Source organism: Mytilus trossulus, chromosome 5 (assembly GCF_036588685.1).
Source record: "Mytilus trossulus isolate FHL-02 chromosome 5, PNRI_Mtr1.1.1.hap1, whole genome shotgun sequence".
In the NCBI taxonomy this organism is placed as follows: Eukaryota; Metazoa; Mollusca; class Bivalvia; order Mytilida; family Mytilidae; genus Mytilus; species Mytilus trossulus.
In genome coordinates, this window is record NC_086377.1 from 83905964 (window position 1) to 83914509 (window position 8546).

The window sequence follows — 8546 nt, forward strand, 5'->3', positions numbered from 1 at the left end:
CTAAAGTGCGATGGTACTCTAATGTGCGATGGTCACGCTAAAGTGCGATGGTCTTCGCTAAAGTACGTTGGTGTATCACGCTTAAGTGCAATGGCTGTTTGTTTGCTAAAGTACGATGGTATATCACGCTAAAGTGCGATGGACCAAAAGTGTTGGATTTATGAGCTAAAACCGTGAAAGTACATGGATGTTAAAAAATTGTCTTTTTGCAAAAGCTAGAATGCTAAGCTATAAATATGTAATAGGCTTTATAAATATCTGTGGCTTAAGTGATTGTTACTTAATTTTTAAGACCGACCACGTTTTTATTGCTATAAAGATAATTTAGGTAACAAAATACTGTATTTCATAGAATTTTTTTTTTTAACTATTCGGTCGTATCAAATATTTGGATCATTCATGTAGCGTACCATTCACACAGTCTATCAATTATTTGAACACCTCCCTTGCAGGCGCCATTGTAAATTACACATACAAAATTCGTTCATAGTCAGAATGTTTTAAGATTTATTTGTATAAGCTTTTAATAAAATGCGAGAGAAAAGAGATGTCTAAGTTTTCTCCTTTTTCGTAGCGAGCACATGTATTTGTTATATTTTCCTACAATGTACAACATGTACAAACTAGTGATGTAGCTGACAATTTGTAATTTATGCATGAATTTGAAAACATGTATTTATTTTACAAACGTTACTTTTCCATAAAATTCACAAAATTTTAACGGGGACTGAGCACCCGTAAAAAAACCAACACATTTGATTGAGACAACAAAGCACGGTTAGGTTTGAATTAATTTAGTCATGGATATGACAGTTGTTAATGAAATATAACTTCCAGCATGTACATTTTTGATTTTTATAAACGACTGTTAACGTCATAATCCATCTACGTTTCTTACGACTATACTTAAGCATACCATCGGACTTTAGCGAATGAAGGAATCGCACTTTAGCGTTGACCATCGCACTTTAGCCTGACCATCGTACTTTAGCCTCCCCATCACACTTTAGAGTCCTACATATATATATATATACCGGACTTGACAGCGTATTTACACATCCCTCACAACAACAAAAACACATTGTACAGATCTGAGAGTATTCTCAGGTATTGACAGCTAGCTCAAAGCCTATAACAACTAATAAAAAATCATCTAAGACATGGTGTGACATTATTGTCCTGCATGTGTCTTTGTCAAATGATTTCCCTTCTCCTGGACTCTCTCTTTGTTTGTCTACCATTCATTGGTTAAGGCAGGGTTGCCCACCTAATCCTTACAGTGGCGGGTTGGATTTGGCCATTTTGACAATATCCAATACACATAATACACTCTGTCATGTCTGTATTGTATAAACTCTGTCATGTCTGTATTGTATAAACTCTGTCATGTCTGTATTGTATAAACTCTGTCATGTCTGTATTGTATAAACTCTGTCATGTCTGTATTGTATAAACTCTGTCATGTCTGTATTGTATAAACTCTGTTATGTCTGTATTGTATAAACTCTGTCATGTCTGTATTGTATAAACTCTGTCATGTCTGTAATGTATAAACTCTGTCATGTCTGTATTGTATAAACTCTGTCATGTCTGTATTGTATAAACTCTGTCATGTCTGTATTGTATAAACTCTGTCATGTCTGTATTGTATAAACTCTGTCATGTCTGTATTGTATAAACTCTGTGATGTCTGTAATGTATAAACTCTGTCATGTCTGTATTGTATAAACTCTGTCATGTCTGTATTGTATAAACTTTGTCATGTCTGTATTGTATGAACTCAATAAACTCTGTATTGTATAGAGCAAATCATACGATGAACGAATTTGTTGAAAATAGATCGATGAGAATCTGTACAAATAATTCCCTGTATAACGTACAGTCAGGGGTACTACTTGTACAAGTACTTTTTTATTTACTTGAAGAAGTAAAAAAAAATATACTTATATAAGTAAATTTGTAGAATACTTATACAAGTGAATTTTATTTACTTGTATAGCTAACAATAAAATTGACTTAGATATGTCTCTTAGACATTCAGATTCATCGTAAACAGACTTCTTAAAAGCCCAATATTTCAGAAGGTAGAAGACCTGGATCCTGCATACTTCGTACTTTGGATATAGATGCCTTATGTTATGAAGTTTCTGTCTGTCATATGTCCATTGTCCTTGACCTCATTTTCATGGTTCAGTGACTACTTGAAAAAAAAATTCAGATTATTAGTATGCTTAATTTCTCTCTTATTATGAGTAATTGGATAACTATATTTGGTACGTGCATACCTTGCAGGGTTCTAGTGCCCGTCAGACAGTTTTCTATTCATGGATCAGTGAACATGCAAGGTTAAATTTGTATGGGTCAAGTCCATATGCATGTTTTTAACTTCTCTGTAACCTATGTACTTCATGGTTTTATGAGAATAAACTATCTATCACATCTTAAATACTGTAAGCAATAGGTCTACTATATTTATGTCCTTGTCAGTCTGTGCGTGCGTCTGTCCCTACATATGTCCATGCGTCCCAAAGTTGGTATCCGTTCTCTAACTTAAATTTGCCTCAACCAAATGATATGAAACCTTCTGTGTCCCATGGGAACATTCCCAATTTATTTGTATATGGAATCATTATAAGATGTACATGTCCAACTGGCAGCTGTCACCCGACGTTGACCTCATTTTCATGGTTCAGTCAGTCAAGGATATATAAACTCTATAGAGTTGTTACAGAAAAATAACATACATTTGTTATTGTGGACTAAAAAATCAAAGAACTGTGATAACATATGTATGTTACATGTTTCAAAGGAACAATACATCATTAGTTTTGTTAAAATGTATACAAGTTCTATTGATATTAATACTATTGTCTTTATGTACCGGTATACTCAACTATAGAAAGATATAACAGTTCATAGTTTTCCAATCATGCATAGTCAGATAGTACACCTATGTTATTACAGAAAAAGTACATGTATGTCTGTAATAACTAAAGGGTGTTATTACAGCTTCTCTTCATCACTCCAAAGCATTTGCTCAGACATATACATGTACATGCTTAATTACAATGTATTTTAATTTATTGTAAGAAATAATGATCAGAGCATGTAATGAGGATCTGCGCAAGCTTCCCAGTAATTCCCAAGTTTCTCATATATAGTAAGTTACATGCCTTAAATAACTAAGCCTTGTTATAATAGCTAAGTTTATCCCTTAAAAGCCTCGTCTCATTGATTTACCATGGTTAATGAAAAATGTATTAATTTGATTCAAAAATTAGTTATCATGGCTATGCATTTAGTTTCTGCGCACAGTTTCAAGAGTTCCCTAGAGGCCACTAAAAATTAAAATAGTTATGATTTATTTTACAAATAACAAACATATTTGCCTTTACTTTGCTGAACTAGTAATCATTATTGTTTAGCCTTTAGGGGCCAGATCAAGTGTGCCTCTGGGTGCGGAATTTTCTCGCTGTGTTGATGACCCATTGTTGGCCTTTGGCTGTCTCTGCTCTCTGGTTGGGTTGTTGCCTCTTTGACACATTCCTTGTTTCCATTCTCTATTCTGTTTAATCTGTTTACATGTTTTAAAACTTTTTTTCAGATTCTGATTGACTGGTGGCAGAAGGGGTATGAATATAAAGTGGCATTAAGGCCTTGCAGAAAGACTTAACAGTAACATGCTGAAGTTGCAATAACAGTTTGACGAAGACCCACATGTAATCCCATATTGACGGTTGTAGAACTCGTACCACCAGATTTCACTTTGGGTATTTAATTGTATTGTAATAAGTAAGGGACTTTACTTTAACACGTTTCTTTAAAATCACATAATCTTCAGTTTGCATGCTCAGATTGAAAAAAGTATTGCTTACGAGCTTCACTGTTCGACTTTCTTTCTCGCCTTGTAAAAGTAGTTAAACAGGTTTTTTTCCATTGTTATGCATTGTACCTGTGCAATAATTTCACGACATGAAACCGTGAAATTTCGTATGAAATGATTACTGACAAGTATGAAAATTTTGTAATCTCTTTAAAACATATATAATGTCATTCCAAAAACATTTCTGCCTCGAAAAACACAAAAACTGGCACAGAAACACTTCTATATGTACTGGAGTCTGGATGTGTAAATTTTTTATCAGGATCTGAACATCCTAATATTCAGTATGCTAAAAATAAGTGTTATTAAAGCTCAGACGGTAAATAGCTTAACATATTTTGTATAGTTTCATCACTCGATGCATAAAATTGAGAATGGAAATTGGGAATGTGTCAAAGAGACAACAACCCGACTATAGAACAGCAACAGCAGAGTCCGTCATAGGTATTTTTATCGTTCGGCTGCTGTCCTGTGCAATATATCCGATTAGTAAGCTATAAAGTGACCAAAAATTATTTGTGTAAAATAACATAAAAAAAATCGGCCTTATTTTATATACAAAAATAGAAATTTGTATATCCAATGCATAATAGAAATATAGTAGGTTTAGGTGTAAAGGTGCAATTTTCACAAAACATATCAAATTTCCCACGTTGTCGAACATAAACATGGATAACATCATCAATGATTTTATTAAGATTGACAAATGTTCGAGTACGAGTCTGTTAAAAATTTAAAAAATCTAATATCTCCATTTGAAAAAAAATCTTAGCAAAGAGGAAAAATATGAAACAACAGTTGTTTTCCACTACCGTCAGAGCAAAGGGAACAGTTTGAAAGTGCCAAATACTGAAATATGTCAAAAATCAATACTTTTTTGTAAACACTGTCATGTATGTAAATACTTTATAATGGAAACCCGAACTTCTGAGGGATGTTTATATACAAAAATAAGGAGATGGGGTATGATTGCCAAATGGGACAACTATCCACTTAAGCACAAATAAAGTGGATATAAGTAATGATAGGCAACTGTAACGCCTTCAACAATGAGAAAACCCCATACCGTATAGTCGGCTATTAATGGCCACGATTGATGATTATACGCTATTGTCTCTTAAAGACAAATATATAAACACATTTTGTCCTCGATTTAAATTACTTTTTAAACATAAAAGTAGGTGCAATATATATTTTTAAACTCAAAAAGTTTAGTGACCCCATCAGATACTTGACAAACTCTTAGTCTTCGTCTTTTGTATGAACACAAAATTCATGGATCACACATTTCTCTTTAACTATCTATACGAAAGTTTCTGCACGCATGATTATTAGCATCGGCTGTAATCGATGGCTAACTTTACACTTGTATGTTTGTCTGATGTGTAATTTTGTTTTTCACTGTTGTTTCGTTGCTGTCTGGTGGACAAATACATGAATTCTGCATGTCATCATCAAACACGCGAATAGCTGTATATCTGGTAAATTAAACACTTTTTCTTCGCATAGAAAGAACTCTTCATTAATCTGAGCATGGAACGAATACTTTATATCACGAACTATAAATGTGGATACAAAAAATGAAAAACTAAGCGAAATTGTTAATCCCGCATTGCACGACAAAATGTGTGGTATTTAAGTAAGTAGCACATGTTCTTGGTTGATTGTAAACACGTAGTAGTCCATAATGCATTGTTGTTTATTTAGTGGATTGGTCAAAAACCCAGGTAACAATAAATTGCGTCACACGTAAATAAACAATTACACGTGCGAGAACATAATTATGCTAATTCATGCATTTCCATATAAGGTAGTGTTACTGACCTGAGTAATGATAACATCAACATTTCTTTTTGACTTTTTTTTAAAGTCATGTGTGTTATGAAGGTAGATGTCACAGTTGTTATGTGGTAATTCATTTTTGCTGTGTGTGTTAATGTTTATTTTTTTACATGATCCTGTTTGTGTTTCAGATTTGCAAATATCATTTTCATTATTAATTAAAAATGTACTTTCAATAAATTTTAGGGAGGAAGCTTGATGGTTCGTGGCATTCCCTCTTAATTAGAAAATAATCTATTATAAATATTCAATCAGAATCCCAATTCAGAGCTGTTTTAAGCTTAAATGTTGTGTCCATACTTGTTCAACTGTTCAGGGTTCGACCTATGCAGGAAAATCCAGTTTGCTGTCACTTGACAGCCTCTGGTTCTTATTGTTGAAGGCCGTACCGTTGCCTATAATTGCTTACATCCACTTCATTTGAACTTAAGTGGATAGTTGTCTCATTGGTAATCATATCTCCTTATTTTTATAAATATACAATGATTTCATTTTCTTTTACAGGATATAATGGCAAGTTGGGATGGGGTAAGTTTTTCTTCTTAAAATTCAGTGTCATGTGACCTATGTCATGTGACCTATGTTGTCTATAAACTGTACATAAGATACAGGCATGCAGTATTCTCAGGGGGAGAACAGGAGAAATCAAAATGACTACAGTGAACAGAATTTCAATATACAAAATTCCAGGAGACAAAAAAAAAAGAAACGTAAGATATTGTAGGACATTCACAACTCTTTAAGTCGAAGAGAATCTGACAACGCCATGGAAAAAAATGAAAAACAATCAAAATTCAACAGTCTACATTAGTCATTTCAGGGCCATTTATAGCTGACTATGCCATATGGGCTTTGCTCATTGTTGAAGGCTGTACAGTGACCTATAGTTGTTATTTTCTGTGTCATTTTGTTTATTTTGTAGAATTGTCTCATTCATTTTTGTCATTGGCAATCATACCACGTCTTCTTTTTATATTCAAAACATTACATAAAAAACTAAAGACCATGAAGACCGAGCAACACAAACCTCAACAAAAACTTAGGCTGATCTCAAAACTGATGCATAATACAATTGTCTACAGACTTTTCTAAAAAAAAAAACTGAAATTATAGACAACAATTTCACCCTTTCTTGGTAATCACTGTATTTGGTATAAACTGTTGAAACTGTAAAAATGTAGCTTGTTAAATTCAATTATTACATTTATAATACATTTGTATGTTCTAGAGGAAAATGTTAAAGCTTTGTTTTGCTTACAGAAACTTCTTACAGCTGCAAAGCAGGGGAATATAAAAGAGGTAGAATTATGTGTAAAGAACGGAGCTAACTTGGAATGTAGAGATGATTATGTAAGTAAAGTAAAATGTTTAACACATTTACAGATATTTAATATATAGTACACATAATGTGGATCAGTTAAACACTGCCCTTGTAAGTGTTCAGTGATTCAGTGTACATTCTATTTATATATACCCCATGCAACGGGTTGTGGAGGGTATAATGTTTTTGACCCGTCCGTCCGTCAGTAATTTTTTTTTTCTAGGAGTTACGCCCCTTTGAACTTATTTACTTTAATGTACTACTGCAACAGTTTGTCATCGCAACTCCTCTCAAACCACACAACAGAATTTCAGGAAACCTTTTCAGATAATAAGGACATACTATGTTGATGTGCATATCGACAGGAAATTATGATTCAATTTTTTTTCTAGGAGTTACGCCCCTTTGAACTTATTTGTTTCAATGTACTTCTGCAACAGTTTGTCATCGCAACTCCTCTAAAACCACACAACATAATTTCATGAAACTTTGTAGATAATAAGAACATACTATGTAGATGTGCATATTGACAGGAAATTATGATTCAATTTTGTTTTCTTATACAATTATTTTTTTCTTATACAATTATTTTTTTCTTACACATATTTTATTTCTCCAATGACAATGTGGGGACAGTACTAAACATGACATGTGACACCTGATTATACAACATGCATTTAACACTCCAGAACTGAACATGACATGTGACACCACATCATACAACATTCATTTACCACTCCAGTACTGAACATGACATGTAACACCTGATTATACAACATTCATTTACCACTCTTGTACTAAACATGACATGTGACACCTGATCATAAAAACTGCATTTACCACTCCTGTACTGAACATGACATGTAACACCACATCATACAACATTCATTTACCACTCCTGTACTGAACATGACATGTGACACCTGATCATACAACATGCATTTACTACTGTACTGAACATGACATGTGACACCTGATCATACAACATGTGACTTAACAATTACACTCTTTACCTCAACACCAACATGTAACATAGCAATGACACTCTTTACCTCATAACCAACATGTGACATAGAAATGACACTCTGATAGTCAACACCAACATTTGACATAGCAATGATCAGATGAAACTCTTTACCTCAACATAAACATGTTACATAGCAATGACACTCTTATAGTCAACACCAACATGTGACATAGCAATGACACTCATATGATCAACACCAACATGTGACATAGCAATGACACTCATATGCTTGACACCAACATGTGACATAGCAATGACACTCCTATAGTCAACACCAACATGTCACTTAGCAATGACACTCTTATACTCAACACCAACATGGGACATAGCAATGACACTCTACCTCAACACCAACATGTGACAAAACAATTACACTCTTATAGTCAACACCAACATGTGACATAGCAATGACACTCTTTACCTCAACACCAACTTGTGACATATCAATGACACTCTTTACCTCAACACCAACA

The 8546-nt window shown here is 33.6% G+C and overlaps 1 long non-coding RNA gene across 1 annotated transcript; it reads left to right on the plus strand.

The window, feature by feature from the left end:
* The first annotated feature begins 3687 nt into the window (after nt 1-3687).
* LOC134717510 (uncharacterized) lies at nt 3688-7080 on the plus strand. The gene is made up of 3 exons (XR_010107357.1): nt 3688-3770; nt 6230-6253; nt 6986-7080. It is a non-coding gene; the product is annotated as an uncharacterized LOC134717510 (long non-coding RNA).
* Nucleotides 7081-8546: the final 1466 nt, after the last annotated feature.